The 12,440-nt window shown below is 48.2% G+C and overlaps 1 long non-coding RNA gene across 1 annotated transcript in view; it reads right to left on the reverse strand.

Annotated features, from left to right (window-relative positions):
- Window positions 1-12,017: 12,017 nt before the first annotated feature.
- The window catches only part of LOC125943849 (uncharacterized), a 59,622-nt gene continuing 59,199 nt past the window's right edge, over window positions 12,018-12,440 (reverse strand). The window contains exon 3 of the long non-coding RNA XR_007465940.1: window positions 12,018-12,176. This is a non-coding gene — a long non-coding RNA (uncharacterized LOC125943849). The remainder of the gene's footprint in view (window positions 12,177-12,440) is intronic.

Below are 12,440 nucleotides of genomic sequence, written 5' to 3' on the forward strand. Positions count from 1 at the left end.
ACGAGATCGCAGGTTCGCAACCGCGAAAAAAAAGAAAAAAATATTAATTAAAAATAATCCCAACACATAAAAAAATAAGGTTGTGCAAACACACAAAAAGTATACAGGGTGTTTAGCGAACACTTTCAAAAATTCTTAAAGGTTGCCTGGGGCAGATAGCACAATTCTAGTTCATGAGCTGTTCTACTCGAAGAGGCGGACATTACTTGCACAATAAATTGAAATGCATAATCGAATAATTAACAGAAATTGAATAATTAAGCTTTTAACTAATGAGCTGATGGCCCATATAGCGATTTACAAATTGTAGCCTTGGAGTTCACAAGTCGGATCCACTTGGAACGAATTCTCGGGATGACACCAGTTTCGAGATCCTAATTCCCTAACTTTGCGGAGAAGTGCATTGGCGCTCCAGTTAGGTTCTTAACAAAACGTCGCTTTATGCATTGGCACACAAAATTAACTGGAACGCCAATGCATTTCACCGCAAAATTCGGGAATTTATATCTCGAAAGTGGTGGCATCCTTAGAATTAATTCCAAGTGGATCCGCCTTGCGAGCTCCACGGCTACAATTTGTAAATTGCAACATGAGTCATCAGGTATTTAGTTAAAAACTTAATTAGTAATTTTTTGTTAATTGAAATGCATAAGCATTTCAATTTTTGTGCAAGTAATGTCCGCCTCTTCGAGTAGACCAACTCATTAACTAGAATTGGGCTATCTGCCACAGGCAACCTTAAATCAATTTTAAAAGTGTTCGCTGAAACACCCTGTATATGAATCTTATGCTATTAAGCCAGCGACTGCTACGCCCGGTGCAGTCCATCTTGCTCCGTAGCAGACGAAGCACAGCGTTGTAGAAGGCACGGAGTTAGTTTTCTCTCGCGATCCGGCATGTGCTGTAGCATTTGCATCATGATAGTTTTACCAAACCACTCGTCAAGATACACAAATCTTACTTATAGCGACAAATACGCGTTTTAGAAGCAGTCACAATGTTTTGAGCGGGACTATTTCTTTAGTCGCGGAGGAATTGGCTGCTGCGCTTCGGTCAACTGGGCGGGGCCTCCTCCTGTCTTCTAAAGTTGTACCCGACTATAGTTATCTTTTTTAACCCTACAAAGCCGAAACACCACTCCACACCATAGTAAACCTAAACAGTTTCCAGCTTTCATAGCTAGCGATGAAGAAAACTATTGTAACAAAATATATTGAAGTGCTACTTTAGCTAAAAATTTAATGCATTAATTAATTATTACTTGCTTTAGCGAGCCATGCACAAGTGAAACTTTGCTTCAGCGTGTCGGAAACTCTACTATGGGTTTTGTGGTATGTTTCCTAAGGTCTATTCAGCTTTGGAACTTGGTGCCCTGTGTTTGTGTACTCACTCCAGTCTGGTCCGTTCGTTGTTTTTGCGGGAAAATTCTTTGTTAAATCAGTGTTTTGAGGTATCAAACTCTGCGTACCCAAACGATGCACGGTAGCTCTGGGGTAAAGTTGCGAAGTAAAAATGGTGAAATGAAATTGCTTGAGTGAAATAAACGAAAGTTGAATTTGAATCCTCACATCCCTCCTACTCCAGCACTGTGCTTGCCGTGCTCAACAGCAGGTTGCCTGTTTCCACAAACCTGCGTTACTCTTCCCGTTTTAAACATCACGGCTAGAAGCGTAGCCCTTAGGCTACCGCGTGTAGTGACGGACGGAGGACGCCAATATGCCTTGATATTACCTCCCTAGGGCTATTTTCAATATTTCTAGTGAATGGTCTAGCAATGAAGTGCACAAGAAGTTATCACATTGCGTATATAAAATAATTGAGCGCGAGATTCCATAGAAATGTCCTACAAGAGACGCAAACCAATATGCGGGCAGAGAATGCAGAAAAGGTTTCAACTCTCTGAACGAAACCCATATCAGAATCATTTGCTCATGAAAACGCAGTGAATGCTTGCCGGTATTTAACGTCCCTCCACCACTGCTGTGCAGAAAAATGCGATAGGGTCTTTAATGGAACTTACGCCCATGTAACTGCGACTGTAAAAGAAGCAAATATGAGAGCTTTGTGCGCAGGCATTACATACGTATACGCCGGTAAAATTTGTGGCAAAGAATTGCTTGCATGAGATTTTTCCTGTGCATGTACTCGAACCAAGGCTGAAGCAGTAGAGGCGTGTGCGCGAGAAAATCTTATTTTCAGTGGTTGCTACCTACATCTGTGGCGTAGATATTGTTCAAGCTTAATGTCAAGAACAGTTGTCATACAAGTATGAGAAAAGCGTATCAATTGTTTCGCAGTGCAGCCTGCACAGCTAGCACATGCAAAAATATTAGGCCGAGGAAAATACGCTTGACCCTTTTGTGCCCAGGAAGATATCGTTTTCTTAAAAAAAAGTATCCCAGTTTCGCCATAAGGGCGAAGCAACGAATGCGATAGCAACATGTTAGAATGTTATACGAAGTGTAGGACTCGTAGCTATAGTGGCAGTATGAAATGTAGTAAGCATAAGGCAAGTAAAAACCAGCTGTTGTACTAGAGGTACTCTGTTTGACTCCTGCCATCGGACAATTTATGTTTATTAACGAAAGCCAACGTATTTCTTAGCAACTTTACCACCACTTTTCCGTATTGGCTATGTTTCAGACCTCTTTCTTTGACCGATCCCGGATGTACTGCACAGCCGCGCCAATAAAATTAAATCATTTTCAGGTTTGAGCTCTGTTATTCTTCCGCATTTTAATAGTTCAGTCTGAGAATATTTAAGATAAAAGGCAAGCGCTGTCAGTGTTTTGTTTCAAGACATTTGTTTGTTGGCTTCCATTCTCAAATTTCCAAGGAATAATTTTGTCAAGGGTGTAAGACCGGGTGTGAGCAACCTTGGCGATAAATGGTGTGGCAATATAACCCGCATATACCGCATGTAATATAGCAAGGCGTGGCATCCAGCATACATTTATACCTAAATGTATACGGAGCCTCACGGAGACGCCGATGTTGACGAAAAAAAATCGCTTGGGTGTCCATATAATTGCTATTGCAATAAAAAGAACACCGACTAAAGGCACGTCCAGCGTCTCAATTCGGCTCTTTTACAGGTACGTTAAACGGATCCGGTAGTGTTATTATGGAAGTACGTCCGGCATATTTCCGTTGTTTTTGTATGCTTCACGTTAAGATAAGTTGGGCATAAGCACGATGAACAGCTAACTACATGCTGCAGTCATGTCAAGGCTCATTTTGCTTGTGTCGTGGTACAACGTGCCTGAGTTTGCGCCGATTAGCGTGCTCATCATTGCTGCAACAACTGCTGCATCTGCTTCTAGAGCGTTTATGCGCGCTTTCGCAGAAAAAAAAAATACACGCATTCCCTTCGGTGCACCTCGACGCGATACTATGAAAACGTGTGGTTCGCGCAAATAGAGCAATAATGGAATTATGGCCTGCTACCAGTACACTAAAGCGATAGGTGTAAATGCGTCCGTGTCGTAGCATTTTGGCAGTTACAAAAATGTAAAAGTCAAAACTATGACCCACATGTGAACACAAACGTCAACTAACTGAAGCCTACAAAGCTCTACCCTGAACAGTTCGCCTTCAGTTTTCTTTCGTAAACAGGCCCGAGTGGCCGTTGTCGTACCATTCGGTTTGTCGCTCGAGGCAGCTGTTTCTTGACTTCTAAGGCGAAAGCCTTTAATGGCTCATACTCGCGGCGTCCGACCGTCCATCCTTCCGTGCCCTGGAACGGTCCCAGCTGTGGCCTCTCCCCCTCACACTTTCTCAGCAATCACGTGATGGCACAGCGGCGCATAGCAACAGTTGCGCCGCCACAGCTGTGGCCTCTCCTATTAACCTCTCTCAGCAATCACGTGATGGCACAGCGGTGGCGTCCGACCGTCCGTCCGTCCGTCCCCTGGAACGGTGCCAGCTGTGGCCTCTCCCCCTCACACTCTCTCAGCAATCACGTGATGGCACAGCGGCGCATAGCAGCAGTTGCGCCGCGACAGCTGTGGCCTCTCCCCCTTACACTCTCTCAGCAATCACGTGATGGCACTGTAGCGCACGCGGCAATGCTACGTCGTCAGACTCAGACGTCTCGTTGGAGCAGTCGAGTTAAGGCCGTTTCACATGGCGCGATTGGGGCGAAAAAAATCGTTCTGTCGCGCACGTCGCAGAGCGATTTTCTCTGTCAGCTTTCACATGCTTCTTTGACCTTGCGATTTCCGTCGCAGCGACGCCCAAGGTTGCTCCCTGCTCACAAAGTATGCATGCCTGCATCGTTAAATAAAAACAACGTGGAAACTAGTCAAATATTACCATTTCATATTATTTCTTTGAAAATAGAATAGCACACAATTTTTTAGCCTTTAAACGCTTTGAGACTGCGATCGCTTAGTCCGCAGTTGCGGCTAATGGAAATGCTGCACAAACCGCATAAGCGTGCAGCGTGGTGAGGTGGTTTTGTTTTGTACACTCTAGTTATGTTGTTGCGGTATCGATGGAACCCACAACTCTTCTCCTGGAGGAGTATTTGCCTCTCCAAAAGAAGAAGCTACCATTAAGTGTGCAAGTGCCTGGCAGAATTTGTAGCAATGAAGACGTTGACGACGGTGACGATCGTGAGGATACGTGCCGTATGTTGAAGGCGGCGTCAGCTCCCGACTTGGATAGCATGCAGCTTCTCCTTTTAAATGAATTGTGCGAGCTGGAGAAAACAAAATTTGTTGATGAAGCTCCTGAGCCACAGGCGCTGGTGGGTACGCTCTGTTAAAACATCATTGAAATTGGTGCGCAACATTGCTTCCAACACGCGGTAAAACAGGAAAGTGCCTATTTCGACGGCGCTTGCTGTTACGTCACGTTGCTTCGCCCACATCGCGCCGATCGCTGCGACTCAGCGACGGAAATTCCAACATGTTGGAATCCTGTCGCGGACAGCCTGCGACGTCGCGGCGGCCGCTGAGCGACGGAATTCGCTGTGTCGTTGTGTGGAAATCGCGCCATGTGAAACGGCCTTTAGTCGGATGGCTCCCAAGCGGCCCGGTGATGATTCCACGGTAAGCGGTTCGGAGAAGCGCCACACGAATTTGGATTCCCCCGATACCAAACGCCACTGGCTAGACATGGCATGGTCAGTCGAATGGCCACAGGCTTTCGCCGAACACCAAGTTTGGAATTTACAAAGTGTTCTTGAAATTTTTCTGCGATAGGCTGCTTTAATCATACCGATATGAAGACCCCGAATATTTAAAAAAGTGTCTTTTTTATTTGGTAATCGAGGTATTGCCCTCGCCTATGTCCCCTTCATGTTATGATACTCAAGATATACGTATACTTATGTATTGTTAGGGGGAGAAGGGACAAGCATATTTACAGGCCGGTTACAGTGGTTGAGCGGCGTACAAGATGGTGGGCGAAATCCGCTTGATCAGACTTCTTAGTCGTCTTCGGCGCTGTGCTTAGTTTCTTCTTTGGCAGCGCCCTGTGGAGCGACCCGCGCCGGTGGACACGCCATCACGGTGCTTGCTTCTGCTGAGCGACATGTCTTGCGGCGGGCAACGTTTACTACGTCATAGGAACGCTGAGCCGCGGCGGCATCAAGAGGCACGATTTCATGCGTGACATGAGTCAGTCGCTTCAATACACGGTATGGGCCACAGTAGCCGAAAGCAGCTATATCTATCAGCTAAACCTCCAGTATATCTATCAGTTGTCACGCCTTGTTCGGTGGCGATGGAAGTGGACCGCAAAGGGCGTCTGCCGGAACCGGCGGCGCCAGCGACGGCCGCCTCCAGGAAGCGGATCGGGCTACAAACTGACAGTGACGGCGAAGGCACCCATGTCTACTCGCTCAGCAGCAAGGACCCTTCCAACGACGACGACTTCCAAATTGTGCGGAGCCGCAAGACGAAGAGAAGGAACAGCAGGTCCTTTTCGTCCTCCAGTACACAAACTGTTGAGCCCACGCGGAACGCCAACGCCAAAACCATCCTGTTTATGCCTGCGAAACCCAACGGTAACATGAAGTGACTTAATAGGCAATCGGTATCGATGCAGCTGGAGACCGTGGTTCGAAACAAAATCACGGCCATTAGAGTGAACATCCGCAAAAATGTACTGGCGGTTGATATTCTGCATGCGGGTGCTCTTAGCGCCCTACGCAGAGTAACAGATCTTGATGACATGCAGGTGCAATCTCACATCCCACTGGGCTCTGATGTCATCACCGGTGTCATATACGACGTAGACTTGCCCATCCTCAGCAATGACTTGCTAATTTTGCTTAAAGCAGCGAGTGATCATGACGTCATTGTTGATGTCTACTGCCTGGGCAACTTACGTTGTGGCAAGATTGTGTTCAAGGGTAACTGTCTCCCGTCGCACGTTAAGGTCGAACACTTTTGTCATCTTGTCCGGGCTTTCATTTCGAAGCCTCTGCAGTGCCGCAACTGCGTGAAAATAGGACACGTGAGCAGCGTCTGTGAGAACGAAACAATGTGCTCCCGCTATGCTGAGTCACACACCGTGGATAAATGAGCCGCCACTGTCATGAAATGTACAAAGTGCCACGGATCTCATGAGGCTTCGTCGAAATACGGCCCCAAAATTAAGAAGGAAATGGCTATCTTAAAAGAGATGGCAAGGGATCATTCCTATCATCGAGGAGCCGCCGCTAAAATAAGGAAGCAACGATCCCGTCACCGACGTTCTCAAGGAAAGCTTATGCGTCGGAGGCAAATGTGCCACGTCCAGTCACCTCCTCCACTGCCACCTAAGCTATGCACACCAGAAAGCTATGCACTCCCGAACTTTGCGGAGAAATGCCTTGGCGCTCCTGTTAGGTTCTTAACAAAACGTCGCTTTATGCATTGGCGCACAAAATTAACTGGAACGTCAATGGATTTCTACGCAAAATTCGGGAATTAATATCTTGAAACTGCTGGCATCCTTAGAATTAATTCCAAGTGGATCCGCCTTGCGAGCTCCACGGCTACAATTTGTAAATTGCAATATGGGTCATCAGGTATTTAGTTAAAAAAAGTTGTCGCAGTTTCACCTTAAAGGCGAAGCATCAATTGCGATAGCAAATTTGTAGAGAGCTATACGGAGTAATGATAGTAGCTTAATCAGCTGTAGACACTTGGACATGCAGCAGCACCGACAACACGCAGAACTGTTGTCGACGCCGTCGGCGTTTTGCCCGCGTTCGCACAAAATGCGTGCGGCGTTGGTGACTGTTGCCGGAGCCTCTGATATAGATAGGCACTTGGTGGCGCAGCTAAACGTTCTGCGCCGTGCTCCCTTAAGGGAGCACGGCGCAGAACGCGTGTTTGTTTTCCGCCGTGCGTTCACTCCCCGTGAAAGCGCGCGTCCCTCGCGCCCTTTCACTCGCACATACAGCGTTCGGCGGCGTGCGGCGACAATTTCATCTCCATTGACGTCATACGGAACCTCACGGCGACGGCGACGGCGACGGCAGAAATCTGCTTTGGAGCGTCCATATAATTGCTATCGCAATAAAACTTAATAGTAAATTTTTGTTAATTGAAATGCATAAGCATTTGCATCGTCCATCTCAACCGGTCACTGCGTAGGGCAGTGAAAGCGCGCCGACTCGTACAGGTCATTCGGCGGGTGGACGAAGTGGTCGGTGAACGCCTTCTTCAGTGCGGCGATGTCCTTCAGGTCCGCCTCTCCCAGCATGGTGGACGCGAGGACAACCCTGGCTTGCGGGCCCATTCAGTAGAGCATAGAACGCACCTGGACCTCTGTCAGAGCGGCGTAGAGGCCGGTGGCGAACGAGTAGTCCTCGTATTACAGCAGCCATGTGGGCCAGGAGCTGGGGTTGTCAAAGTCAAACCCCGGCGATGGACACAGCTGGGCCATGCCATATAGAAACGGGGCGGCCGACGGAGCAGCGGACGTCGCGAGGGAGCCTTCACCGGTGGTGATGGCGGAGGCAAGGTGACTTCTTCGACGGAGAGCGGCGGCGGCAGGGCCAGGCTGTGTGTCGAAGCCGCAAGCACGGGATCAGCCGAGACGGATCCCACCCACTTCTGACACCATGTCAAGTGAGCGAATGACACAGCAGCCGGCTCTCCAGGCGACAAGTGCCCAAGAGGGTTTATTCAGCCCTTATATAGCCATAGATGCTGTGCTGCCATCCAGCGGTACTGCCGTAGACTACAACCATCTTTATTGTTCATGGACAATTTTCACTCACATAATAAGTATACTGATTATTGCAACGCAGAAAATCAATCAAGCGCGAGCAATGCTCTCTCCTAGTCGAGGGCGGATAGCCAAGAAATTATGGACGTGCTTTGAGGCCAACTAAGTGCAGGCAATATTCGAAGATAAGAATGAGATGCGAACATTGAGAATAAGAGAGGTAAATAAAATTTGCCAACCTCTGCAGGTGGCTTCCCGACCACAACTCCTTTAGGATTGCCTTCGGTCCTCGTACGTAGCGTCCATATAGCAGATCAAAGGGCGAGAAACCCAAACTTACCTGTGGGACTTCCTGTATGCAAATAAAAGTGGGCATAAGTATCGGTCCCAATCTTTCAGGCTTTGTTGGCACATATTCCGGATCATTTGCTTCAACGTTCTGTTGAAGCGCTCCACTAGACCATTCGCCATTGGATGGCAAGGCGTGGTCGGTAGCTTTTCAAGAGACAGCAGACGGCTTAACTCTGTCATGAGTTGCGAGGTGAATTGTGTACCTCGGTAGCATACTATTTCTCGTGGAATTCCGACCCTGGAAAACATCTCAAGCAATGCCTCGGTAATACTTTCAGTGGTGATGCTTGGCAACGCAACCGAGTCTGGATAAAGGGTTGCAAAGTCCACCATAGTTAGGACATATCGATTACCACTGGCCGATATGGGTGACAGGGGTCCAATGATATCGATAGCGACACGCTGGAAAGGAGTATCAATTATCGGCGCGTTTCTAAGAGGTGCACGTCCTACAAGATGTTTTGGGACGGTGCCCTGACAAATATCGCAAAACTTCAGAAACCGCGTGACTTCTGCTTGAACACCAGGCCAGTAGAATTCTTCCGAAACCCTATCCGCCATCCTCTTTGTCCCTTGGTAACCGGACAGTATGCCTTCGTGTGCGATTTTCAGGACGGATGCTCGAAGGTCCTTCGGAACAACCAGCTGTTCCACTTCTCTCTGTGTCGCTGACTTGTAACGCCGGTAGAGATGGTCATTGACGATGACGAATGTGGCAGTGGTCGATCATGTCGTTTTAAGTTTTGCCCACGTCCGCGAAGCAACCACTGAGTCTTCGATCGTCCTTTTGCATTTTCGCCAATGTTTCGGGCCCAACGTCCAACGGGCTTGGCATGACTACTGGCAGCTTTGGTGATTCTTTGCCACCGGATCGTAATACAGCAGCCACATCATCGTTGCAGCCAGGATCGGTGTTGTCCTTGCAATTTAGACAGCCATCTAAACGTTCTTCAGCCTTTAGCCAGGCTTCGCTTCTAGGCAACTCGAAAGAAGGGTAGACGCCGTTGATATTGCCCAACACAACATCATACAGTGGCCGTTCCATGCATATGAGAAGTACCGTGCCCTTGAACAACGGACAGTCGATATCAACTTCTGCTTCTGGAAGGTATTGAGCAGAAATGTGTAATAAATACACTCCGCGTTTTCCCAGTAAACTTCTCGGCCGGAACAAGTCCGCGTTTTACGATGACAGTGTCGCAACCTGAATCTCTGAGGACAGTCACAGGTTGACCTTCCAGATAACCTTGCGCTGTCGCCATTCGTTCTGTTCGACGTTTCGGACCGACGGGGCTTTCCGCACCCGACGCAATCTTGTCACATCTGGTGTCTTCAATGTATGTTGCAATGCGAGACTGTTCGCGCAGGGTGCTTCCTTGCGTGGTTTGGCCACGTTCATAACTGGAACACAAAGTCTCGTTGCGGTCCTTCGTGTTTTTGGGAAAGCTCTGTGGCTTCTACCCTTTCACATTGCTCACGGACCTGTTCCTGTGGCTCCAGACGAGCAATCAGGCGGCTTGTGGCCTCGTTTGTTGCATATGATACAATGAGGCTTTCCTTGAGCGCTCGTTGGCTCTTTTGGCGCCGCCCCACTTTCACATATGCGTTCTCTTCTCTGCCTCTAGCCAGGTGTGTCAGGCCTTGGGCTTCGAGATTATGATCCGCTGTTGCGGCCAAATTGCTCAAATCTTTACAACCTCGTTCCTTCAAAAATACCGCAAGCTTCTAGTCGCATCGCCGTAAAAAATTCTCCCAGACCACCCTGTCTTTCAAGGCGTCATATTTTCTTTCGGTTCGGCCAGTTCTTGCCAATGGTCTAAATAACCAAGCAGTCTGCTTGCAAATTGACGTCTTGTTTCGCCATTTTCGGGTTTGGCCTCTCGGAAATTGATTCGGTAACCTTCCTCGGTATACCGAAACCTCTGAAGTAATGTTGTCTTCAGCTTTGCAAAGTCAGTCGCATCTTCAGCGGACATGCGCCCAACAACAGTGAGAGTCTCCCCCGTTAGGCACAAACTCAGGGATAGACCCCACCTGTCACGAGGCCATCCTTGATCAGTGGCGACTCGCTCGAACTTTTGAATATAAGCGTCGAGTTCATCCCGGGATTTATTGAAAGCTCGGATTAGCTTGTGCGGACTCCGAAAGCCTTGTCTGCTCGCGCTGCGTTCCGAGGTGACTGCTTGACTAAGTCGTTGCGACTCTTGCACGCGTAGCCGTAGCTCAAGCAACTGTCACTTTCCGGCTTGCAGCTCTAACTCTCTGTCATGATTCTCCTTAGCAGCTTCACGCTTTAGCGTATATCTCTAGCTTTCTCTCTCCCGCTCTTTCTCTATCTACTGCTGGAGTGCCTTTCCTGTTAGTCCCAACTCTTTACCAAGACCTATCAGTTTTTCGGCATCCATCTTCAACCACCGCACATAAACAAAGTGAGACTCTCAAAAGGTGTTAAAGAGAGTTTAGTCCTGTCGCGCGGGCGCCAGAAAATGTAGTGAGATGATTGCGGACCGTCACATCTGTTGACGTGCGGTGCGGTGAAGGATGGAGCCGTAGACGTTTAGGTTGGGAGATGACATATATTAGGACTAAGCATTCTATTATACACTATACAAACAGAACGACGCACACATCACACAGTAACTAAAGTACATGTTGCACGTGAATACTAAGTCCCTACGCTACAGGTTCTTTTTCACGCTCACATCCTCGTTGTCTTCAGCAGGAGGAGACCGTAACGGGACGACTTGGTCGCCGAGCAAGACCTAGCGTGTCGACTTGCCGAGGAGCTGGGTGAGCGGTGGCGGCGGCTCGAACGTTCAGGAACGGCAAGAGATTAGACGACCAAGAACAGTACTGGCCGCGAACAGTCGCGGGCAGGTAGTAGCCGCACTGGTCACAGACATCCGCAGGAGCGCGACCGGTCAGGAGGTCGCCCAGCGGTTTACCCGGGCAGCCCTCTCGAACCCTGGCTCTTCGAACGCCGTGTCGAGCCAGTCTCTGCTGCTGCTGATGATGATGATGACCTTATCATCTTTGGCGCATACCGACTCACGGGATCGGCCAAGAGTCGGGCACATTTTATATATGTGCTAAGTGAATAAATTTAGCAAATGTCTAATTTTGGTAAATATACTAAAGCGAATAAATTCTAAGACGATTCAGTGGACGATAAATATATAAAAAGTAAGCATACTAGTACAAGAGGCAATAAGGTAATGATAAAGGAATAATAAATGAAAAGGAATGATAAAGGTGGTCTCTGCTGCGCTCGTGCCTTCTACCTCTTCTTATTTTTTTTCTTCACAGCCGCGCCACCTCATGCCCTCTCTTTCTTTTTTCCGCGACGCGCCGCATATGTAGTCAATGTCGTCTTCGTCGTCTTTTCACCACAAACATACACAATCATATTCCCCCGAAGCGTTCTTGGATACACTGACATCACGCTAGAAATACTACGGCAATTCTTAAATTGCACCATGAAGAGAGAGCAGCGAGTACCACGATCACATTTTTATTTCTCGTCATTTTGGTCTCTTTCCCGATGGCGGCGGCGCGCAGAAGCCGCGTCCACAGATGGGCAGACAGTATTTTGCCTTGGCGACACATCGACAGGGCCGAGGACAATCGGTATGTTTCCCGTTAAAATGAGTATGACACTGCAGAGAAAGGCCAACATTATGAAAGTGACAAGTGGCGTATAAATAAATACAAATTTTCAGGGCGTATGCACGTTGAGCTGCTGAAGAGGTGTAGATGAATTTCTATCCTGAGCGCGAGCGGGCTGGTAATTACAGTGCGTTGGCAGAGAAGAAACTGTGCTCTGTGCTACTATTGGTGATATTCTATAGTGCCCTCGCTCACCAGAACAAAGAGGCGGCTGAACAAGAACAGCTTTAGTGTCTAGACATAGATCTCCGCGA

Source organism: Dermacentor silvarum, chromosome 3 (assembly GCF_013339745.2).
Source record: "Dermacentor silvarum isolate Dsil-2018 chromosome 3, BIME_Dsil_1.4, whole genome shotgun sequence".
Lineage (NCBI taxonomy): Eukaryota > Metazoa > Arthropoda > Arachnida > Ixodida > Ixodidae > Dermacentor > Dermacentor silvarum.